The 26277-nt window shown below is 42.5% G+C and overlaps 1 protein-coding gene across 2 annotated transcripts in view; it reads right to left on the reverse strand.

Annotated features, from left to right (window-relative positions):
- The window catches only part of Kiaa1217 (KIAA1217 ortholog), a 674425-nt gene that overhangs the window by 433534 nt on the left and 214614 nt on the right, over positions 1-26277 (reverse strand). The window contains exon 3 of one of the 2 annotated variants that reach the window (XM_033759334.1): positions 7230-7374. The gene's annotated coding sequence lies outside the window, so the exon portion shown is untranslated. Of the gene's footprint in view, positions 1-7229; positions 7375-26277 lie in introns of those variants that run through there. The other variant, XM_010619812.3, reaches the window with a different exon arrangement.

The following is a 26277-nucleotide window of genomic DNA, read 5'->3' on the forward strand; positions in this document are numbered from 1 at the left end:
CCAAAACAAAACAAACACAAAAACCAGAAAAGAGGGGTAAAAAAATAATAAGAAAAACTGTCCAATTCAAGGCATGTCTCAGCTAAAACTTATTGAAGAAATTGTATCAGTTTTTGTTTTATGCACTTTATTTTGTTTAATTCTCAAAAAGTGTGATGCATGAATATTATGTATTAACAAAAGTTCAGTGTGGTTTTAATACTTCTTTTAAAAGCTCTTCAAAAAATGATATTTAAACTCCTAAAAATATATAGTACAGTTTTCCTGTGTAAAGATACAAGTTCTCCATATTTCACAAACACTTATTTTTTCTAAGGTTTTGAGAATCTTTTCTGGGATGCTACAAAAATACTTTTCCAGCAGATTTGAGATTTCTAACTTAAGCTCATGAGTCAGATGCTGTATTGATCTAATATACCATTAAGTGGCAAAATGGTACAATTTATCATGTGCGCATGGCACTATGGGAAATTCTTTCTGCTGCTTTGGGTCCCTGTATACGCTTTTCAATTTCTTCACATGACTGACTAATGATAGAGGAGACCTCATTTCAGTCGATTATTTCCAACCAGCACATGTATGTAAACAAGCAATTATTTCTGAAGTATATACTTTCTCCTACACTGTTTAAAGCAATGGTTTGTTTATTTTAAACTGTAAACTCTATTTTTACCCATAAAACAAATTACCTTACACATGAGTATGAGAACACATGGTTTTTCTATTTTAGCTAGTGAAAATCTCCCTGGCCATAGTATATTAAATAAATTATTCAGCTTCGTGACTTAATTGCATGCAAGTGCCCCTGCTATAAAAGGTACATCTCTACAGATGTTATTTATCAAAAGGCAAACTGTTTAGGATAGCCAGGAAGCAATAATCATCACTTTATCTGACCTTTATATGTAGGGAAAAGAAATAGACACAAGTCACATAAAATTATGTCATTAAGCTTTGCAGATATATTGGTATTTCACTGCCTCTAGAGAAAGTACACCAGATGACGATGTACACAGATTAATTTTTCCACGGGAGCCATAATGTTGAATGTGCTCAGGCAGTGACTGACATGCCCTACGATTAGTAGAATCGTCTTAACTGGTTCGAGGTCAATGTGAGCAGTTCCACTGCTCCATCGGCTTCCACTTCCCCCTCCAACTTCTTCATGTCTCTCCTTTGATGGCAGCTTTCCCATCACATGGGACCCAGTTTCCCCATTCCAGTGCCAGCTTCCCCTCTCTGCCTGAGTGTGATATCCATGGGCTTCTCATCCGGTCTAACAACTCAGTCATCCGAAACTTTACCCTAAACGTAGCAAGTTGCTTCTGAGTCACCTTTGAGAGGGTAACTGGAGATTATGCACACACAACAGAGCCACTCCAATACCCAAACCCCACAGAACTGCTAATCAAATGCAGTTATTCGCATTAGCCACTGACATTGATGTAAACACCAAACTGGTGCAGACTGAACCACTGACACTGGGCACATACAGGGCTAAGTTCTTACCTGCTACCGGTGCCACTGTTAAGCCCAACGATCAGTATATAACCTTGCTTTACACGTATCTACATATTGTTGACCCATTAACATTGACCTCACAACCCAAATCACTAAATTTAGAGCTGAATGAAGGTGACTAAGCTGTTTTCTCTATTAAGCATGCCATAGCCCTGCTGTACATCACTACACAGCCTGTCAGTACTAAGCTTGGGCACCATTTTAAACCGTGAGATGAGCAAGGAACAGGGGGAAATTTAAAAATTTGGAAGGCACGGTACTCAATAGACCATGAAAAGAACATGCATTTACAGCACACTTTGAGTAATTCAAATTCATCGCTCTGAGATCATCTATGAATGACTGTAAAAGCACCATTAGTATTGATTTGGGACTAGAAATAAGTTTTAGTGAGTATGTTTATTCACAAACAGGGAAGAATCGACTGTATTTAAATCATAAAAGTGTTCCGGATTAGAATGTAACCAATGGCAGAAAATGTGTCTTTTAAAAGGTATATTTTCTATGGATTGAAGCATGAGGAAGGCAGTAATGGTTTCATTCAGCTGAAGTTTTAAGTTTTTCTTAAAGATGTGTTTAAAGTTTTGGTTTCTTTTGTCTCTACAGAGTACTTCTAAATCACAGCTCATCATAATGAGCTTCCCCTGGCTTTAATCAGCAGTCTCCAGCATTCCTACGACTAAACACTGAGTTCATTATTGTGTTTAGGGGCAATCCCTCTTTCGGAGGCACCAGGGAGAATTTTTACCCCCTAATCCTGAAGGAGGAGACTACCATCTTATCATCAAAAACTCTGATATTCTGTGACCGAGGAATTCCTTTCCTGCTGCCTTCTCTGTATTCTGCACAGCATTTGAACTTTTGCTTCTTGGCTCGCTTTTAGGAGGATCAACTATGCCACCGGAGGGGCCTGTGCTGATGTGGATGGGGTTAGAGACTCCCCTGTCCAGAGGCTTTGGAGGAATGACTGGGGACTTCAAATTGCAAGGTATGACACAAAGCCCAATCCTGATTTGGTTTTCTTCGTATGATTTACCCCATTTCTATGGAAGTTAAAAACCACTGCTTCCAAGGACACATCCTGAGATGGTCTCAGAAAGTCAACAGAATCCATTTCACAAAGACCCATAGCAGAGCTGCCACTGGCACCACCTGTCTGCGCGGTACCTTAGGTTTGCTCAGATCATGAAATGGAAATCAGCTTTCAAAGTGTTTTTCAAGCTGCCTCTGGGTTCTGTTAAATGCAGAAAAAAAAATTTTTCCTGCTCAAATGAAATGTCACTGTCAATCCCTTCTTGACATGGAATCATGCCACTAGATGCTTGAGGAAAGAAAGCCCACATGAAACATATGCCCAGGTGTTATGGGAGAAACACTGGTTTAGAAAAGCCTTTCTTTTTGTGGCTGAGGACGCCATGGTTCTAGTAGCACATCCGTTTTTGCTTACACAATTTAATGAATAAAAATACCCAGGCCAACAATCCTCAAGAGCAACCAAATACCAATTACTGAGGAAGAGAACACCATCAGTGAAAGGTGAAGAAGGGTGAAACATCATGAAACGAGTTTAAGATTTCTCAAATGGAGTGCTAAGGTGGATTTCATTTTTCCAGTAAGTGATTTCTTTTGCTTCAAGGGAAACCCACAGCTTATTTGAATTTGATTTCTACAACATTAACATGGATGCAATACCACTTGCCAGTGATCTGATCTTTTAGGGCACTGGGTGGTTCTTTTGATGCTTTGTCAAAGACCATTTTCTAGAAGAAAACACCTCACCCACACTCCGGGGGTCCCCTATACCATGTAATCCATGTAAACATAATGCAGCAATTACAGGGTTTCGTATTTGTTTCTCTCAGATTCAGTAGCTCTATAACTTGGCCTGGGACCTAGCCTGCTAACAACCACGTCTCTTCAAGCACAGGCTGTAGAGTTCATTACCAGCTGCATCAGAAGTTACAAGACCTTCAGGACAGAACAAACTTGTACACTTTGGGGTCTGCCTTCGAAGAGTGGACACTGTTGCCTTATTATTTGTGGGTCACAATTCCACTTGGTGGTCATTCTACTCTTCTTGTGTCCCTTCTTCGTGGCTAGCTGGAGCCTAACCCAAGGAGGGTCTGCTCAGGATGACAGGTGTCTCCTTAGCATGAGAACCTGCCCAGGGTCAGAAAATCATCAGGCACCAGAGGAAAAAGAAGTTAGCAAAATGCAAAAGGTTTTTGTCACAACTCAATCAGTTTTAAAAGTTTCCTTTGCTTTTCAGCAAATGTGTTTTCTTCTTCTCATGGAGCTGAGAACATATGTGCTGCCTGGCACCTGATTTCTGCAGTTCTGAAAGTCAGGATTGGAGAAGGCTGACTCACAATTCCTTACACCGCACGTGTGAAAACTTTCAAGAAAAGTTGGAGGGAAGAAGAAACACAGGATTTCAGATGACACTTTCAATTGCTATTAAGTCAGTAAAAAAAAAAAGATTGGTCTTTACTTCTATTTCTTATCTTAGGTTTTTTTTTTTCTAAAGCAAGAGGAAGGGATGGGTTGAATAAAAGGTAACAGTCCTGAGAACAGAAAAAAGGTAACTTCTGTAGAGAGCCACAGTCTTCCAATTATCCCAATCATTTGATCTTGCAACATCCCTATGATTCTGGCTTTATCTGTGACAAGGACAAAAGCTCCCAGAGATTACACAGCCATTGAGACTTTATCGACTCCAATCACGGAGCTCTTTGTACTCTGCTGTGTGCCATTTTTAGAGCCTCATACAGCTCAACTTTTATTAAAATTAAAGCACCTTAAAGAACGGCAAACTCACACAAGATTCCCATGAAAATAATATGTTTGAGGTACTATTTCTTCAGCTGTCACTGTAATTAATCAAACCTGTGATGAGTATTCTTGAAGACATCAGTCTCCAACATCATGCGAGGCTCTTAAAAGTACAGGATGCTAAGGATCATGTCTGACAGATTGCAGACAGCCACAGGGATAAGACACCCATGATTAATATCTTGAGGTTTCTCTGAAAATGTCTTATATGTCACATACAGATTCAACACAGAGCCCAGCAAGGGTCCTTGACTGCCCCTGAACCCGATAAGCCATTTCCTCTACGTGCTTTCTTCTCATGCATTCTGGGAATGGTTCCTGTGGATACTTGTCCACAGCCTCATTCTACAAACCGGAGAGAGAGAGAGAGAGAGAGAGAGAGAGAGAAGGCAATAGAAAGGCAGGGAAGCTACACTTGGACATAATTTAGTTCAGCCTGAGTAATTGCAGTCACAGATTGAGATAGCTTCTTGAGGGCAAAGCTCCCAGACACAGAAAACTCAAGAGTGCCAACCACTTCTATAACATAAGTAAAAAGGAGGCAGAAGCCAGAAGTATTCCTGCAGGCTAAAGGGTGGCCATTTCTGCTTCATCCCAGGGCTCAGTTCAAGTCCTGAGTTTACCCTTGAATGATTTGTGACCTTGAGCAAAACATTTCCACTCTGTGGACTCCTGTGTGTGAGATGGAGATGACAACTTCTTGTCCCTATGCATGGTTGTGAAGATTCAATGATATCACATACTGCACCGCATGTGACATGAAGCAGACGTTGGCTAAATAGTCATTATTTTGCAGCACGGTGATTATCTGCAGTCCTGAGATTGTAACATCGCCAATGCTATAATTTGAAACCCATTTCTTCCTTACATTCCAACAAACTAGTTCAAAGTTCAGCTACATTATAAGTTTGTGCTTAAAAAATCCCTCAATATGTTCTGCTCTGCTTATCAAAGACTGGCTATAATGCTTACCCAAGAGTAAGTAAATTACACAGGATACTGTTCCACCTTCTCTTATTCTTTTTGAACCACATTCCATGTGGTAATGGGTCAATTTCTTTACTTCCTCTTCCCTCCTACCACATTCTATACTCTAAAAAGATGCCAGTTGAGTTTTAATTGTTTCGGGTGTGAATTTTCATCTTTACTTTTTAAAAAAGTTACTTAAAGTAGTTGTAAGTTCTCCCAGTGCCACCCAAATTCAGTCCATGTAACAAAATAGCCACAGAGAGAATTATTAGTGCTTTGCCTAGAATCCTCCCACTGCGAGGGTTGACTGTGTAATGAGCTACACATCCATAAACAGTTGACTCTTTGATCTCTTGTTGCTTATACAACGCTACAGAGAAAGGCATTCCAGCTCTAACCACACAAAGGGAGAGGGACACGGGTTATTTATGGTAGCCCCCTGACTCTAAGTTTAGCCTGGTTCTTTAAAGATTCAAATACACACATCATTTTGGCTGCCAAATGTGCTGCCTCCCCTTGCAGCAGTGTCTAATGAGGCTGGAGACAAGGAATGTCTGCTCTCTGCCTTCTCCCTGGGGTGAGAAGGGTAGCTGGCTTGGCAGAGACAGTCACAACAGTATTTATAAGGACAGTAGAAAATAGAATCCATATGCTACCAAGGGAGATCAGAATAAATCACTGGGAGCAAAGAGAACTCCTGAGCTCCCTTTCTGAGCTGAGCTGGTTAGCTTCTGGCAGTGTAAACAGGACCTACCACTCAATGCCTTCCCTGCACAAAATCCAGAGTCCACATGCCTGCCTTCCCTTGGTGGACTTTTGTGAACATGGTGCTTCATAGGAAGGAGAACAGCCTTCTGTGGTTCCTTGAGTTTCAAAGCTATTTTGCAAAACTTGCCATTACTCAATGAACCCCCTGTCTCACAGCTGTCATAAACATGGAAGCCATGAATTCTTGGTCCCTACATTGCCGAAGCTGAGTTTAATGGTTTCCTACTGGTGATTCTCCAACCATGATGTCTTTGACCCTTCTACTCTCAGGCGCTCGGTGATGTGTCTAGGTATTGACCCACACAGCTGGCCCAGTGAAAAACTAAGTTGAATAAAGAGGGCACCATGGAAAGATGTGTCTATTTTTTGCCATCTTCCTCCAAACCAAATGTCTAAATCTTATAACTTGGTGTCAGAATGCTAAAGGCTTTCTGAGGGCTGTAGCTATGGGTGAAAACTCAAAGTGGATATAGCTTGTATTAGTGTAAAATATTGAACAGGTGGACTTATGACCAAAATGTAGGTTGCATGAATATAGCTGAAACTGGGGCTTCAGAGAGGCACCTCACTGTTGCAGATACTCAAGGCCACCTGAGAGGGCTGACTCAGGCAAACCAACCAAAAGGACCTTGGTCAACCTGGCTATAATTAATTTTGCTACTTCTGTGGGATTCTGAGTTAATCAAAGTCAAACAAGTGGGCATCCCTAAAAGAGACGTTAGTTTTGATTCACTCTATTCACTCCATAGACATGGAAATAGTCACCAGATACCTACATAAGTCCCTACCTCATCTGCTAGAATTCATATCTTTGAGCATGTTCTTGTTTTGATGGCTTCAAGCCAGAGTTGGAGAACCAAAAAAAGCATGTAAATGAACATAATACATGGCCTGAAAGGTAACACATCTGTCGTTGACCCTGCCTGCAAGGCCAAAGAAAGAAGAGCTAAAAGAATAAAACAGCAGCAGTTCAGAACAAATACACATGGAAAAATTTCATGTTTAACTCAGACATTTTGCTCTCCTGGGCCCAGAGATGGAATTAGAAGAAGCTAGTTTCCATAGATAGATCTTTACCTCATAATTCATTCATTTTCAAGATGATAGTTCTCATGATTTAATAAAAAGATAGGACTTACCTAAAATGAAAACAAGGAGAAGGACTCCGCAGATAAGCAGCACAATTCTTTGGGGGCAAAACCCAGGGGCTTTGGATTGTGGTTCCAACTTTGCATCCAGAATACAATGTAATCAGCTACACATTTAGGACCCCAGCATCTCCTTCTGCAAAATACAAATACCAAAGTAATTGTTTTTACCATGTAACTGCTAACTGAGGATAATGAGAAACCTATGATGATTAAAACAGTGGGAAGAGTTAATAATAAAATGCCTATGTGCTGTGTACACCAGGATGCACTGTAATGTCATGCAGACTTTTACATAGTTACTCAAAGTTTAAAGATTTAACTTCTCATTTTCATCAAAGCTTTAGACTACAAAAGAGGGTAAACACATTAAACTGGATCAACCATGAAAATAAGAGTGGGTTTCTGGAGCTGAGGGTGGAATGGAATCAAGGGCAGCCAGCTGAGAACCAGAGAGCCCAAATGAAGAGTTGGACACTCTCCAAGTTCTCTGTGCCCTTTGTCAGGGAGTGAGGGGCAGCTGCCACGGCTGTGTCACCCAGAGAGCCTGCCACTCATAGATAGACACACGGATTCCATGGTCTGGGCCAAATGGGAGATGGCCCGGGAGATGGACAGGTGCTGAGGCTGGCTGGCTGGTGAACATGAGCTTCCCAACACAAACGTTTCTGTCCAGGAAATTACAGATGCCTGCTGATTTTGAAATTATAGGTGAGGATGAAGGACACCTTTCCTGTAGAAGGAGGGTTCAGGAGCCTAAGACAACTAAAATTAATCTTGCAATTTTCCCCTACCACCAGCAGATCTGTACGCCTTTAGAAGCTGGGGTGTTTAGTTGAAATCTGTGAGTCATATGCACCCAGAGTAGGATGACGATTTGCCACAACCTTTGCTCAGTAGGAGTTTTTCTTTTTCCTATAAAGTCCTTTTAAGGTCCAGAAAAATACATCTTGAGTGCAAAGAAAATGATAGGTGAAATTGTGAAAAACAAAGGGCATCTGCTGCAAAACCATTGTTGAGTTTTGATATTAAAAAGCCATATTATAAAACTCCTAAAATATTGGCTCTGCAATAGAGATTAGTTCTTGTGCTGACTGTAATTAGCTGCATGTGTGACCATACTTATTTTTTAAAATCTTCTTTGGCATCACTTGATATCAAAGTGGCCCACTGGAAACTGTATCTAACCCAGAGGAGAGGAGCGGCTCAGATGTCAGGAAACCTGTAGTCTGTGGCTCTGGGGATGATATTAGCTTCTAGATGCAGCTTATTAACCAATAAAGTAAAGCTACAAGGGCTTGAAAAGCCAGGAACAGACCCCTAAGCTTTGGTAATGTACATTCAGGGTTGACTTCATTATGAGACTTTATGAAAATTCCTGCCTACTCAGGATACTTCCTTTATTTAACACGTGTAACACCACTTTCTTTACTCACTAACCACCCCTGGCCAATAAACAACATGAAAATTGAAATGCTGAAAACTGGAACGCACTGTCCCAACTAGCTAGCAGTTTTAATTAGGTAACATACTAAAATGCATTATTCTCACTTTTAATCCTATCAACTTCCTAAAAAGGTAGATGACTTGCTCCCACATAGCTGCCAAGAAAGGCTGTATTAGTCAGCTTTGTAGTTCTGTGAGAACATACCCAAGATAGTTGATAAAGAGAAAATGTTTTTTCTGGTTTGCTGTTAGTGTTGGAGGTTTCAGTGCGTGAACACCTGCTGTGGACTTGTGACAGCGAAGTACACCAACAGAAGTGTGTGCTGGAATAGGACTGTCCACTTCATAGTGGCCAGGGCTCAAAGAGAGAAAGCGATGAGGCTCTGAGGCCTGGGGCTTCCACTATCTCACTCAAGGCAACACCCCCAATGACCTAACTTGCTCCCACCAGGCTCCGCCTCCTAGAAGTTCCACCACAGCCCAGTAACGTCACAGGCTTGGGACCAAATCTTTAGTACATGGGCCTTCAAGGGACATTTCAGATTCAAACAATAGCAGAACATGTCTAGCTTTTTAAAAGTGATATTCCTGCTGAGTAATGCACCCAGGGTTCAAACCCAGCTTGATCTGACTTCAGTGTCTGGGATCCTTCCACTGACATAAACCCCTGACTAGGTAGAGGAGTAATTATTTTGCTTCATAAAGTGTTTTAAACATATCTACTGGATTTCTTCAAATTATTATAGGAATAAAAATAACGCATTGCTTGGCAATCTTTGTACTGAAGCTCATGTGGGTCAAATCTGGTGGTGAACTGTAACCAACTGAGAAAGTGGAAAATATGTATCTGTAGAAAGACAATAAGCACACAAACTGTCAAGCATCATCTCCTAACCCTAAGAATCCTAGCAGTGGGGTGTTGTTAGCACCAGGGTGCAGATGGACTTACTGAGATGCATCAAGGTTAAATAAATTGTCCAAACTCACACTGTAAGTGGCATAGCCCAATGCAAAGTGAAGTATGCTCGGATCCACAGACCATTGTTTCACTGTCTACTGTGTTTTACTATTAGTTAGCAACCCTGCCCCTGGTTTGGTGGCTTACAACCCTACACACCCACTGAATTGGTCGGGTTCTGTCTTTGTCCCAAACACCTGTATTATTGTTTTCTTCTCCTCTTTCCTCAACTCTTTGCTCCAGTGGCAGTGGTTTTGCTCCTTTTCCCTTCCTGCCCATTCCACTGCCTGTTAGAGGGAAGGTGAAGAGAAGAGCTACACTAAAAATTTCATACAAGGAAGCAGATGAATTGTGTGCAGGCCACACAGTTGAATGCATCAAGTGAATTGTGTGACCCTACCAGAATCGCAACAGCAACATGGGCAAACACAGGGTGAATTACTTGCTGATCACTGGGTGTTACTGGGAAGTAATTATCGATAATAATCATTGCCTATCTTTGTAGTAAATAAAATTATCTAGGGGCATGTCTGGAGAATTCAGATCAATTTGGGGAGAGGGGATGCCATTGAAAATATATATTTTCAAATACAGTTTTATTCCTTTCATGCAGAATAGCCTCAGATATACTACTAAAAATGGTCAAGTTGAAGTTTTTAATGCTTTTATGGTGATTAATTAAGAACATTTGCAAATGTTAAAAAATAAGTGAGGATATCGAAAATACCCCATTTAATCTGAAAGTCTTATCTTTGAGTAAAATAAAAGGCCAAATAGTTTGACTATTTCAGCCAGACCTTATTTTGTAAATATGAACATCAAATCAGCTAAACTCTAAAATATTTGAAATGTCAAAGACTTTGAAATTTTACTACTGTTCACCACCAATTACACTAGCAGCAGAATTACAGAAGCATCCTGTGAGTCTCAGTGATCATCAGGGGGTTCTCTCATGAAAGCACAGTATTAGAGAGGAAAGCAATTGGGAAACTCGCCTCTATTTAGAATTTCTTCCTGTGGTCCACTGGCTACTGGTCAGATTTTCTCCTTTGAGAAATCCAACCTGGTCGTGTAAGCTAGAGAGAAACGCAAGGATGCCAGCTGAGTTTCCTCCCAAAGCTGGAGGAACCCATGGTATTCAGGGCTGAAGGATACTATCTGAAGGGTATAACGACGGGGGACTTCATTCACGCAGTTCCTGTTGACAGGGGTATGGTGCTTTGCCAGTCGCTTCTGGTTCAAGGCGAAGTAAGGGTGAAGGGTGAGGCTGAGCGCAGTGTCTGTCCCAGGAGAGGGGAGGTGGGTGGAGGACCGAACGAACAGTCAGAACTCCCTTTGAAGGAGAATGCAAGCTCTTGCATCGGCCTGACAGCCCCCAGGGGACAAAGGTGGGCAGTCTGCGTAAGGACAAGACCTGCAGCCTGGGGCTGACCCTGCCCAGCCCTGGTGGACCCATTGCCTGAGCCGGGAGAGAAGAGCTGAGGAAGGAAAAGGAACGGATCGTGTGGCAGTTACGGCGTGAGTGTGGATAGAGGGCCACGGCACTGAGGCACAGCCCTAAGTCTGCTCATCAGAGGCTCCCACTGACTCTCTCATGGCTCGGATCGCCACCCCAGGCCTGACAGAGGACCCGGAGGCCGCGCCCCAGCACATTCTTGCCCCTCGGTTTCCGTCTGCAGCCTCATCCCCTGCCACATTGCTCGCGAGGATTCAGTGCTGAGGTAAAGGCTAAATGACTTGCAACTTTTCATTCGATGAAGCTCCTAGGAGTGGAGGATGTTGTTTGTGACTCTCTCCGTCTGGAACGGCCAGTGTCTGCCTGCAAGGTCCCGGCACCCGGAAGGCAGCTTTTGCTCTGCAAAACCACACACAGCCAGCTCCTCCTCCTCAGGAGAAAGCAGTGGCCTGGAGTGTGCAGACTGGATGGGACGGCCGGGCTTGAATTAGACCTTCTCTTCTCTCAGCCCAACTTCTGCCTCCTGCCCTCAGGAGCTCTCACCGTGGCAAAAAGTACCTTCCTGGTGTCCTCCTGAATCTTCCTACACCACTTTCCAGTCTGGGGCAGCTCTGAGCGAGCCTGCTACCCGCTCACACCAGGAGCAACACTCGGTCCATCCGTCCGTCAGTCCATTCAATGAGTGTCCAATTAACCGCTGCTTCTGAGTGATGCGGTGATGCCCAGCAGGCCAGGCACATGAATGAACAGGTTTGTGAAAACGGTACACGAGCCACTCCATTTATTACACTCAAGATTCTCAGTCTGTTACACCGCGTGACCGACATTCATCGAGTTATACATGGGGCAACGCTGCAGTTAAAATACCCTCACCTTGACGACAAAAGCAGCAATATCCTAGGTGCCCCTTACTGCTTGAGGGCCAACTAAACACTGCATGGCACAGAAAGGACATCACACTGACACTGTATCTGTTGCCGTCCTCCATGTGTGAGGCTCACTACATGAAGACATACTTCTCCTGCGTTGGATTTAAAGAGCACACAGCACCAGTGATTATTTTAAGATAGTAACCATGCTTGCAGCAGCGCTGGGAGCACTACAGTACTCTTAATAAATCAATAGAGAGCAGCCGGGGATTTAGCTCAGTGGTTCCACCGCCTGACTTGCAAGACCAAGGACCCAAGTTCAATCCCCGGTACAGAAAAAGAAAGAAAGAAAGAAAAAAATGTAGTAAAATAGAGGGCACATGGGATTTTTATTAGCCAGGGATTCTAATGCACTTGCTCCTCTGTAATGAAGATGACCCATGGTGTGATGTCACTCTCCATTACTGGACATTCTCGCCAGCGTCAGATGGAGAACCTGGCCCTTCGTCCCTGAATCTACAGAAACTGAGCGGCAAGACCCTCCTCCGGTCTGCCCCTCTCCAGTCTCCAGGACCTTTCAGTGTCCCCTGCAGCCAGGATCTAGGTAGGCGACACAGGTCCACCCTGTGGGATCGACTCAGACAGTGAGAATAGAAGCAGTGGCGGCCACAGCATGGGTGTCTGGCAGCCAGGGGCAGGTGACTAGCACCCAGCTCACCTGACCCCAGGAGAAGAGGTCGCCTGGTTCCATCTGTGGCCCGAGGCTGACCTGAGTTAAAGTCACTGAGGCCCTGGTTTCCAGGTCCAGGTCAGCTCCAGTTTCCTGGAATGGAGAACGCTCCCTGCAACAAAGACACAGCCTCCCCCTTCTTTGAATCTTCCTATTCAAATTAACCATCAGACTATACAAAGTAGCATCCCCGATACACCTGCTGCAATACACACTTTCCCTATTCGCCTTTATAGATGCAAGTGGCCTCTTCTTATCAATTGTTATATTAGTGGACAGAAGGAAAGTAGAAAAATCCCAGGAAACATAATCTATGGTTATTTTAGTGATATAGCTATTTTCAAAAATATAGACATAAAACTATCCTAATAAGTTCAGTTTTGAATATTTAAATACATACCTAAATATACTACATACCACACTGTAACCGTATCAGTGGCTTCTCTTCCTCTTAGAAATATTTCCAGAGTCTAAATAAATAACCATAGCCAAACATCAAAACTGGAACTTGCATTCAGCTTCCAACTGCTTTTAAATCAATAATCTTTCTCCATTAGAATTATGCTCGTGTTTTTGCTCACAGAATAAAAGTATTTTCAATGTAAAGGAAGGCCTTTTACTGATAAGAATTCTCCCTTGATCCACAGGATCACTGAAACTTTTTACATGTATCCGTTTCCTCCAGCTAATTCCCCTCTGTTGTTTAGAATTCAATTTAGAACACAGCATCAGGGAAAGCCAATTGTAACTGTATCAAATGTGGTCAAAACACTGAAAAGCTGGAAAAAATACCTGAAGATCTGTCCCAAGACAGAGTTTACTTTGGCTGTTGGCCCCAGGGCTTTGTCTGGGAAGTGGGGAGTCACCCCAGGCCTGGAGCTGCTGTCCCTCCACCAGTGTCCCATGCATTCTCATTGGCACTGGGGACATAGACAAGTAGGAGACAGCAAGGTCCTAGAAACATCCTCTGGGGGAACTGCACGGACACTGCTGACCGAAGATCTGAAGAGCGATTAATCTCTTGGATTTTTTCTTCTTTTTCTGCATTAAAGTTTGATTTTTATTGAATTAAAATTTCAGAAATAAAGATATTTCAGGGATATGGCCAGACTGCAAAGTACATAAAAGCCAGGAAATGGATCACAAAGAAATAAAGGCACCAAGGAAAGAAAATGTTTGATGACTTTGCTAAGAGGAAGACCTTTTTTTTGGTCTTTTTTCTTTCCCTTTTAAATGTAAATGAATTTACTCTTGTTTGAAAGTGAAGCAGAAGGCTGAAATAGACACTAAAATGAAAAAATTTTAGTTAAGAAGAAGTTCCTGGGTCATTATGGAGTCTAGAATACAGGGAATAAAGATTGGTGTTAGAAAACAAATTGACCCCCTCCCCATCCTCTGCTTTCTGAGAACAATGAACAAAATAAGCCAGTATTTCCACAAAGAAACTACTCCAGGTTTCTGGAAGTTTCTGGAAGATCTGCTCTTCCTCTATCCTCCACCACTCCCCATTCCTCTTCTATAATCCATTTGGCACTGAAGAGAGAAGGAGAAAATAGAAACAAGGCTGGAGAAATAGGGTTCCTGGAAGACACGATATGGCCATGGATACCCACGGCCTTCCAAGGGCAGAACGCTACCAAAATGTCACTGTGCTGTTAGAGATCTGGACCTGCTAAATGTGTACATCTGGAGTCACATGTGAAGCACATGTTCGAAGTCCAAGGAATAAAACGAGTTGTCACAGCAGAGAAGCTTTCATATAGGAAATATCATCATGTGGCTGTCCAGCTTGAGGCCCTCCCTTATGAGAACCTATCACAAATTATTTTTGCAGTAAAAATGAGCTCCCTGAGCTAATTCATTGCATGAGAGAGCAACTTACATTTCAGTGTGGTTTTCACAATGTAGTTTTTCATCAATTAAGAATTAGCCAAAGTAATTAGGAAAAATTATTAACAAAGTTCTTTATTTAATATAGATCCAAGCAAGTTTTTCAAAAAATAAAGCATTTCTTTTTCAGAATGGCTTTAAACCGATATTTTCTTTTGAGAGATCATTGGTTTTTCCCTTTGACTATGAGTTTCTTTGGGAGCATTAGTTTATCTGGGAGACCATAATTATTCTTGCAAAATCAACACCCAGTTCTATGATGCTTTCACAGCAGAACTTCCTGTACGTTGGTAGACTGTTGAGAAATGGCTGAGTCTTCCTTAAAGAACTGTGAAAGAACAAATACTGAAATCCCAGCACCAATGATTTGTAAGGGGCATTGGAGCCCTTCTAGGAGAGGTTGGGTCGTGAAACTTCTCTGCTGATTTTGAACCCTCAGGTAACACTGGGCTTCTAAGAAGTTTCCTTTGTATTTACTCTTTCTACCTCTGTATTTTAAAACATCTTGGAGGCTTAAGAGTAAATAGAAACAAAGTCAGCCTTGTGGAAATTACCTTTTCCTGTGTGCGTTTGTCAGGTATAGTTGGAAATTGCACAGTACATGTTTTTAAATTTTTTTTTTTTTTTTTTTTTTTTTTTTAGTACCAGGGATCAAATTCAGGACCTTGCGCTTGCGAGGCAGGTGGCAACACCACTGAGCTAAATCCCCAGCCTCCGCAGCATCAGTTTAAAGCATCACATGCCCTGGTTTTTCTGTACCCTGGGCACTGAGATGCAGTGAAAAACATGACTGCTAGAAACAACCAAGATCAAGGATAAAATTCATCTCTATGAAATCCCATTCTTATGAATGCATTGTTTTATATATAAATTGAAATAAAAATCGATTCATATTAGTTCCTGTTGTTTTGTGATTATCTCATGACTCAGATTTTCACAGAAAAAGCACTTTTTAAAATGCATTGGTTCAACAGTTTTACCCAAACTAGCTGATTTTCCCCCACCATTCTTTCAACAACTATTTACTGTCTGGCTACTCTGTGCCCGGCACTGTGACAGGGGCTGTGTACATAGTAAAAGAGGGATCAGTGGCCTGGTGCCCACTCCACAGTCACTGTCAAGTGAAAAGAAACCACCAAGAGATACTGGCCCAACACTCATCTTGAGAAAACTCGTCTAACTTCATATGTAAGAAATCCATGCCGCCTCTGTGCCCTGCAAACCCTACACCTTAACCCATCAATCTTGGCTAGAAAGGGTGGATAAAAGTTCACTTAGGATCATGTCAGTTCACCTCTTCCTATTTCTGGAAAGAGATAAAGGTGAGATGGTTTCTCAGTGCCTTCGTAGTAATTATGTCTCCCTTTTGCTGAATGGCCAGAAGGGCTGGACAATGGCCTTGGAGCTTCTGGATGTAATCAAATGATGAAGGCAGACAGAGGAGGCAGAGGGCTCTTTCTCTATGAAACAGGATCTGTGCCCCTTTCCTGAGGGTTAGCTCGGCACTTCGATTCCAATTTGCATCTGCAAAGTGTGTTTCCATCATTTGTGACATGACTCACAGCATTCCAGTGAGATGGGCCATTTTATAACTTTCATTTGACTCAAGAGAAATAAGAAACCAGAGGTTGGATGACTTTCCCAAAGTCAAAAATAGACCAGGGACTGGCATTCTGAGTTCTTAACTCTCTGCCCTGTGCTAAGCATCTCAACCCTAAGCCCAACCTTGCCAAAAAGTAAGGGCTCCATTTTGCTACTAATTACAATCGAGACACATTGAAGAAGGAGGCAGGACCTGGGTCAGGGCCCAGTGACAGCATTTTATTGCTGCTTCAATCTAAAAACTCAGTGCACTGCCGAACTTCTCAGCACTTTATGAGACAGTCTCTGGATTACCGTTGCCACCTGTATCCATTCCCATGTACCACATTATGTGCAAAACTGCCCCGAGAAAACATTACTTAGGAAATTATGAAAACTCTGTAGAAGGAAGAATGCTCTCTTAATCATGAGGAAGCCATTTGTCCCAATTGTGTTCTAGGTCGACACATACACACAGCACGCCATAATTGGCCGTAATGCAGCTGATAAAATAGGACATTTTCCAGAAGAGCTTTTCTCCCAGACCCTGAGATTATGAGCATGTGAGTTTCCTAAACTGTGCTTGCTTTCAATATGATTCTTTTTGGTCATTTTCCAACGTGATTATTTTCTTTTTCTAAAAGCGAAGATCAGCATTCTGAGCACACCGGAGTGCTGGGGCACTGGCTCCGCTGTCGTTCTGTTGGATCCCCTAAGAGGCTATGAGCCTCCTGAGGGAGGACCCACTCTGCAGCCCTGGCTTCCAGGACAACATGTGACACAGAACAGAACGAAATTAATTAATCCAAGCATGAATCTGCCTCTGCTGCTTTTGGGCTCTTTAAAATCTGAATATCCCAGGTTGGAAGCCAAGCTTGAAAAGACCCAGGAAAGCAAGTTTTCCATTTTACAGCTTCAGACAGGGATATTATTACATAAGTGCAAATAATGCATTCTCATTTCCCATCTTGAAACTACCGAATAATAGTGGTTTCGGAGAAGATCCAGCCTGCACTTAACAATGCTGCTGGATTTACTAAACATTTCTACAGCTTTAACGTTTTAATGTGTCCTTATACAAGGACAAGAAAGGTTCTGTGTTATGATCATTTGACTGGGCGGCGCTGCAGTGCGCATGGCTCTACACTGCCCCCTGGTGGTGCCATGCTTGACTGTACTCTGAAACTTCCATCAAAATCCCGGTCAAACCCAGGCACAGAAACACCTTCAGGAAAGGATTCTGAGTTCAGAGTATTAAAAATGCACTATCCCCAACTTCCAGACATTGTATCTGTCCTCTTTCTCCAAATCTGGACCTGGGTAGCAAGGAGAAAGGAGAGCTGCTCTCAAGGAGGATGTTATGATTTCAACCTAGGACCCTCAGCAGGCCATGTGTGAGGCCTTCTGACCCCAGCACAGAAGTTTCCTAGGAAACAGATATCCCTGGACCTCAGTTACCCAATCAACCTGCAGCCCCCAAACTCCTACCTATCCGTACCCTCTGCCCGGGTGTCACACGCCACCAGAAAGGTCATTGGTTAGTGTCAGGCGCCGTGAATGCGTGGCTTAAAAACCAAGACAGGATTTTACGAGGCCAAGCCAGGTCATGAGCAAGCCAGGTCATTACCAGATCCCAGAGAGCTTCTAATGCATTCACATCCTTCCCTTTCTTTCTTGGGGTTCTCAAATCAGCTCAGGAGCTGGAGCAGTTAGTAAGACTTGGTGGGTACCCCTGCCCGCTGGATGGGGAGAAACAGGACGGCTGTATACCTCAGGACTGTTTGTTTTTCTATTTCCCAAATGCTGAGGGGCCAAAACTGTGGCTTGCATAGACTCAGAAGATCTGTGTCTCCTGAGCTCTGGGAAATCTGGAGTGGCTGGACACCTGCTGACAACCAGCGGCTCCCGTGGCATTTCCAAAGGTACTTACTGCCTATTTATAGTTAGGATTATGAGCTGGGGGGACAGCCGAGCAAAAGAAAGGGAGAGAACAGTTTAAAGGGGTCTCTAATCCTTGCTACTTGGTCAAAATGGGCAGGTGAGGAGAAAAAGAAAGCTGTCGAAAAGCTGATGCCAGTGAGGAGGAGGGGCTGCAAGTGCCTCATACGTGGCACGTAAGTGAAGAGAGGCGACAACGTGGTGACCTTACTTGTCCCTTCGTCCCGAGGTGCAGAGTCAGTCAATTTGGCTGTGGAGAGGATTTGGCCTCCCATTTCCCCCTCTGCTCCGAAGGTGTCTTTTCTGGAGCTGCAAGCTCAGGAGAGGAGGACAAACTGTGTGACCCAGCAAACTGTCCCGGTCCACTGTCCACTGCTGGAGCTGGAGTCGCCAGCTTCGCTGCAGTAGGGCAGCAGTGGGGCCTCCTACCACGTCAGGCTTTTCCCTTACATCCTGAGAACAAAGCGTCTTCCTTTGGCTGAGGCCTGCTTCTTCTTAATCCCCTGTGAAGCCTCCAAGAAAAAGAATGATGGGACTGATGGCCTTAGCCTCGTTTTAGCACACAAACCTATCTCATGGAGAACACCCCTGAGCTGGCGAGTCCTCGAAGTCAAACCAGGACACGAGCGCATTGGAAGTGACTGCTTTTCTGCTGCTTTGCCTTCCTCAGTCCTTAGATCTGAAACGTCGCCTTGGGCTGTGTGTGGACAGAGACGGGGCCTCCGGAGAGGAGGTGGGGCCCGGCTGGAGGTGACACTTGGAGGGCGACCTGGAGGCTGCACTCCTGTGCCTGGCTCTTCCCTTCTCCCCCTGCACCCTGGCTGCCATGTGCTGAGCGCCTCTCCTGCGCCAGGCCCCTCTGCCACGATGTTTCTGCCTTGGAGCCAGCCAACCATGGGCTGAAACAAACCTCTCCCCCTTCAAGCTGCGGGTGCTGGGCACTTTGTCCCAGGGACAGGAAAGTCAGTCGGTCTCCGTGACTCTTTTCCCGCCTTTCTTGGGGCTTTCCCTTGGGACATCGAGACCGCAGTGCGGTGCGCAGGCGCGCTGGCCTCCTGTCAGTCACACGGCACAGGCGTTTCCTGGCCTCGCCGCTTCCATCGCTCAGTCGCCCTGTGGAGTCGTCTGCGTTCGTAGTTCCTTTGCGTAGTGAGCACTGTGTGGAATGGACTTTTGAAAACATACGCCAAAAATAATTTCCACAGTGCAGTAGTGATAAGAGAAGATTCATAAAACCACACAGGGAACGGCAGTCAAAACACTCTCGTTGCCTCAGTGTTGTGGCTTAGAGAGTTTTCCTTTATATTACAGTCAGAAAAGTGATTTTAAGAAGAAGAACACTCTGCCTTTTTGGGTAATCAGGCAACTTGACTTCACGTCATTATTTTAAGGGACCACAAGGCCTCTCTCTATTTCCTGCCACGAAGAGTTTATTTAGTCCCAAGGTCATAAGGAGTAGGATTATTCAAGGTAATGAGATCAATTTAAACTGCTCAGCCTGGCATTCGAAATTCCATAGAGCATCCTAACCAACTCTTCTTACTATAAATCCCCCCGACCCCCAACAGATCATTTTCCTGTCCGACCACGGTGTACGTGATGCTTATTTCTAAATTAAAGTGTGTATACCCGGTCCTCTTCCCTAGAATGTAGTTCCCTATTATATATTCACACATAATTAACATATATGTGAAATAAAGATAGCTTTGAGACACATGACCATATAGAATATTTATGACATATTTCCCTATATATCCATACAGAACTATCTGCAAACATATCTTCATTCGCTCTTCAGTGAACCTGAGCATACAATTAGTCTCTCCTGGATGTTTGGATTTTCACTTTTGAAGCCTCCCAGGTCACATATATTTTAAATAAATCTATTTTTGTCTTATATCTTTCTATTGTTATAGAAGTATCAGCCGCCAGCCTTGCATTGGAAAGACAATGGTTTTCCTCTTGCACAGAAGTGTAAAATATATTCCTTAAAATTCACCTCTCTTTACTTTCTTTAAGGTAGCTCCTTCTAAATGTCTTAAGGGAGGAAATTCTCCCTCGAATGGTGAGACTGGGGAGAGAGGAGCTTGCCGTCATCTCTAAAGAAGACTGTGTTTTATTTTGTGTTTTTTGGAGACAGGGTCTCACTATGTAGTTGAGACTCCCCTGGAACTCACGGTGTAGCCCAGGCTGGTCTCAAACTCACAGCGATCCTCCTGTGTCAGGCTCCCAAGTGCTGGGATTACAGGCGTGCGCCACCACGCCTGGCTTCTAAGGAAGACTCTGAAGTCACGAGAAAGTTATCCATGGCCATGTGCAGGAGCATGCACAACACCTCAGCTACTCCGGAGGCTGAGGCTACCAGAGGGTAAGCTGGAGGCCAGCCTGGACAAGTTAGTGAGACCCTAGACAGACAGACAGACAGACAGACAGACAGAGGCTGGGGGCGTTCCTCAGTGGTACAGCACCCGTGGGTACAATCCCCATACAGAAAAGAAATTTAATCCGAAAATGTTTCGAAGGGATATTGTTTATGTACGAATCCCAGACTCCTGATTGGTCCTGGCTCTCACTGAGTCCCCCAGAGCCCGGACTATAGCTGCATTCCGGGTGTTTGTTGCCCACAGACAAGTCACTTGTCCAATTTACTTTTGAAAAACCTGGAAAAGGAAACGATTTGGATATTTGGCCTTTAGGCTATTTCCTAAAACTACTTTTTGTTCCACCACGCCCTACTCTTTCTCTCTTACAGATCTGCCAATGCAGGTCTAAATTCCAGAGAGCCATTTCAACTAAGGAACATCACTGCAACATTTATGTCTTCCCTTTAGCTTTAGTAAGATCCAGAAGCTCTAATTATCAGAGGCCATGTAGTCTAGACCACAGTATTCCAAAATATGGCAATCTGGGATGTGAATATTTTAAGCCGACGACCTTTGAGGAAATGGCAGAGGTGGGAAAGTTGCTTGCAGCTGCTTCCTTCTTCTTCCCTGCAGCAGAAAGCCCTCCCCGTCACTAGAGGCAGGGGACACCTTACCTCTGGAGACAAAGGGTCAGAGAAAAAAATCTGAATGGAGCAAGACTTGCTGAATACCCTCCCTACTTGTTTATTATATACATTCCTTTTATCTAATCATATTTCTCCACAATCATCCACTTCTTCATCAAACCTACCTTAACAACCACATGGGTTTATGTCTCTCTTTGAGTCTTCCTTATCTCATAAAGGATCCTGTGTCTTGCAATACTTATATTAAGTGAATTTTAATGCTTTTCTCTTACTTATCTGTCTTGTGCTACAGACCCAAGGCCTTTAAGGAAAAGATATTCCTTCTCTCTCATAGTAACGAAGATAATCTGCTTCTACAATGCTGAGTTACAAGAGGTTTTGTTGTTGCAATCTAAGATTTTTGCTCCAATCACGTAAAGTGTATTTCATGTTTTTTAGACTGTGGCAATTTTTCCAAAAGAGCTAATGAAATATATGTGTTTAGAAAATTTAAAAATTAATGGGAAATTTGTTTTTAATCAATTGCAGCAACAAATCAGTGTTTTATGTCAAAGTGTGATGTAACGAGATTCTAAATTATGTTCCCCCAAATTTCTGTGTAAAACGTTTCCATACGGTAAGAGTCTATAAAGTTTTATAACACATTCACAAATCACTGTGACAAGGAACACTAGTGTTAACTTGTTAAAAGTCAATGTCATTTTCCCAATATAATTTTATGATTTTATTTCCTTGTGCCTTGAAGCTTAGAAAAACGTCTTTTTAGAAAATCAAAAGCAGGTACGTAATCCATAACAAATGAAGAGACTACATGGTTCTTATCTATTTATGAGGTGTTTTAACATATTTTAAACCTAAACTAAGGCCAATATTTTGAGTCTATATTATGACACTCATTTTATTTCTCCTGGGGAACTTAACATAATTTGTGAGCATATTACATACTTGTTTCTTAATTTGGTGTTTGACTTCTAACCACAGAAAGGAAGCTGGCTCAAGAATAAAAGATACCCTACAGGTATTTCAAAAAGAAAGAGATAAATCAGGGAATTTGATGATTACAAAAGTGCTCAGGTTAGGAAGAGAACAAATGTAATTTTACCACTTGCTTTAAAAACAGGGTTTCAGGAACCACAGGAAACCATTGGTTATAATCACAGTTTTGTGAATTTCTGAAACCAGTAATTATAGGAACACCCTGAAAGGCTGAAAAATTTCACAGCTGCTGAAGCCCAGAAACCTGCCCATTAAGTCATAATCTCGCTTTTGCCTGTGTTCCAGATTTTGAAAGAATCTAATTTTGCTGGCAAAATCTAATCTTATTGGCAGATATAATCTGGCTCCCTCCTAGAAAAAGACTTTGGTAGAGTTGTCTGGCTTCTAGCTCCTGGGGCAGAGATGAGGGCTTAGATGGGTGGATACTGCAGAGAGATTCTTCGCAGTTGGTTAAAAGTTGTAAATGGTGGGATCTAAGCTACTTTTTTTCAAAATAAAGAGACACTTGCAAATGTTCACAGGTTTGATCTTCATAACGGTGAATACTAATAGATAGAACCCATGTCAACAGACGTTCTACTTCAAGAATGAAGAGAAGCAATGCTGAACCTTTTAGAGCTGTCAATGATATGAACAGCCCACAGTGGCACTGATGCCGTGGGTTCGCCACCACCAAAGAGGATCCCGAGACAAAGCTGGCAAACAACTCTTGAAATTTTTTAAGGCCATCACTCAAAAATGTTTATTAATCCACATAATAAGAACAATAACAATAAAGAGGGTTCGGGTGTTGGTCAAAGGATACTAAATTTCATATACATAGGAAGAATAAATTCAAAAAATCAAAAAAGATGGATTTGAAAGATTCAGTGTAGTCTAACATGGTGACTATCGTTAGTGAAAGTGTATTTTTTTCTTAAGAATTATTGAGAGATTTTAAAGTATTCTCACCACACAAACAGAAAGAAAGTAATGTATACAGTAATGCTTGATTTAGCCTATAATCTATAATATGCACATGTTGCAAAGCCAGTATCTCAATTCTTCCTTTCTCTTCCAAGTGATTTGCAGAGTTGCCTAGGTACTGCACACATTTCTACACCCACTGATTTGGGGCCTAGATATATGCTGTGTCTGGACAATAACAGGGGCGACATGACAGCACTACCTTTCTGACCTGAGGCTGTGGGAGCACTGCGCACATCTGATGACCCTTTTCTTTGATCTGCCATGAAGAAACCATGCTGCAGGAAGTCTGAGGGCCCTGAGAATGAGAAGGTGGGCAGAACACACTTGAACTCAGCCTAAAAGCAGAAGCCACACTGAACCAATCTTCAGAACCAAGGAAAACACATACTTGTTGTTCTGTCCACTGATGTTTTCCAATTGGCCATTAGGGTTCAGACATCGACTAACACAGAAATCGGTAGGTGGAGGCAGAATGCCTCTGTAATAGGTGTGTGACAGGAGGCACTGAGTGGAGCGAGCTGGTTTTGGGGGGTTTGGTATTAAAAAGATGAAATGAACTCTGCAAAGGCCCGTCTGCAGAAGAAAAAAAGCAGAGAAATTGGGGACTTGTAAGGTTGGCAAAAGAACACTTTCCTCTCCCCCTCCCTCCCTCTCTTCTTTCTTTGTTTTGTGATGTTGTGGATTGAATCTTGTGCATGCTAGGCACTCAGCCACACTCCTACCTTGAAACTGTTTCTGAGGAAAAGACCTAACCCACAGTCTGCCATTAAAATACAGCCTCAAGTAAAGCACGAAGAGAGGACTCTGGTCTCCATGCTCTTGAAAGGAAAAGTAGGCTTCACCAACGGCTTTAACTAGGGAGTGGCCCTCAGCTGTCTCCTCAGCTCAGAGGACTTAAGGGCAATCGGGTCATGCCCCAAAAGAAGGGCAGGCACGGGGTTGGCACCTGGAGTTTCTGGAATAACAAAGAGGATAGCTTAGTCCTCACTGCTAATGGTTTCTGGAGCACAATGAGTACCAAAGATGATGGGCACCACATAAAACTGTTTGACTGAAAGGGGTAGCACATCATGAGGCAACCAACAGCGACAAGTTCTAGCTTGCATGCGGAGACCAAAGAAAGGGAGATGCTAGGACAAAACTCATTAAAATGTATTGAGAAGCAAGCTTGATGAGTTTTAAAGCAGTCAAGTACCAAGGTATGACTATACATGAAAACACTTAGACTTTTTTGTATGATTACACTGGCAGAAGCACTGCTAGCCTTTATCACAGCTAAATCTTGGAAGCAGCTTGTATGCCCATCAACAGACAACTGGATAAAGAAAATGTGGTGTCTATATATAATGGAATACTACTTGGCTGTAAAGAGCGACACATCTGAGACATCTGTGGGAGAATAGATGCACCTGGAAAATATAATGTTGAGTGAAATAAATCAGACACACAAGCTTAAACACTGTAGGGTGTCTCATATGAGTGAGGCAAAGTACAGATGAATAAAGTGTTAAAGGACAGATAGAAAGGGACAGATCTCTTATAATCCACTTGGACATGGTTCAAGGGAACAAGCGTGAGGGGTGAGTAGGAGGGCAAGGGAAAACAAGAACGATAAAGATGTGCCCTGCAAGGAGCCCGACAACCCCAATTAATATAAACATTATATGCCACTGATGGGTCAAGACAAATAATTTCAACAAGTAAGAAAAAGGGGACAGGGAAACCAGAGGAAAAAGAGGAAAAAAGGTGAAAGGAACTAAAAAAATCCAAAGAATGTAGATGCAAAAATCCTCAACAAGATACTGGTAAACAGAATACAGAGGATCATCAAGAAGATCATACATGCTGACCAAGTCAGATTTATCCCAGGGATGCAGTGATGGTTCAACATATGTAAATCAATAAATGTAATACACTATATTATCAGAGTCAAGGACAAAGACCATATGATCATCTCAACAGAGGTAGGAAAGGCATTTGACAAAATTCAACACCCATTCATGATAAAAACCCTGCAGAAAATTGGAAAAGATGGTCTTTATCTCAACCTGATAAAGGCCGTCTATGAAAAACCAAAAGCCAATAGCAAACTAAATGGTCAAAAACTGAAAACCTGCATGCTAATATCAGGAACAAGACAAGGATGTCCACTATCACCACTCCTGTTCAGTATAGTTTTGGAAACATTAGCCACAGCAATTATGCAAGAGAAAGAAATAAAAGCAATAAAGATAGGAGAAGAAGTGAAACTGTCATTATCTGCTGATGATATGATACTCTACATAGAAGACCCCAAAAACTCCACCAAAAGAATTTTAGACCTAATTGACAGATTCAATAGAGTAGCTGAATATAAGGTCAACACTCAGAAATCAATAGCACAAGTAACAAAATCACTCAGAAAAAAATTAGGGAAATAATCTCTTTCACAATATCATCCAAAAGAGTGAAATAGCTAGGAATCAGTCTAAGAAAGGAAGCAAAAAATCTCTACATTGAGAACTATAACACTCTGAAGAAAGAGATTGAAGAGGATATAAGAAAATGGAAAGTCATCCCTTGTTCCTGGGTAGGAAGAATCAATATAGTGAAAATGGCCATACTTCCAAAACTGCTATACAGATTCAATGCAATCCCTATTGAAATCCTAACAGTATATTTCACAGAACTAGAGAAAACAATCCAAAAATTCATTTGGAATCAGAAGAGATCTAGAATAGCAAAAGCCATTCTAGGCAACAGAGACATGGCAGGGGATATCACAATCCCTGACTTGAAACTATACTACAAAGCCACTGTGATATAAACACAATGGTACTGGCAAAGAAATAGACCTGAAGATCAGTGGAATAGATTGCAAGAGTCAGATACAACTCCAGACACACTCAGCTAGTTCATCTTTGACAAAAGAGCTGACCATCCTCAGTGGAAGAAAGATAGCCTCTTTAATAAACAGTGTTGGAAAAACTGGCTTTCAACTTGTCGAAGATTAAAACTAGATCCCTATCTTTCACCACACAAAAAATTCAAGTGGATTAAAGATCTAAATATTAAAACAGAAACACCAAACTTGCTGGAAGATAAGTTAGGTAGAACTCTTGAAGACATTGGCATAGGAAGAGACTTTATGAACAGATCCTCAGCAGCACGAGAACTTGCACAAAGAATCAACAATTGGGATCTCATCTTTTTAAAA

The sequence above is a fragment of the Fukomys damarensis genome, unplaced genomic scaffold (genome assembly GCF_012274545.1).
Source record: "Fukomys damarensis isolate Sample0158 unplaced genomic scaffold, DMR_v1.0_HiC HiC_scaffold_37, whole genome shotgun sequence".
NCBI classification, from domain to species: domain Eukaryota; kingdom Metazoa; phylum Chordata; class Mammalia; order Rodentia; family Bathyergidae; genus Fukomys; species Fukomys damarensis.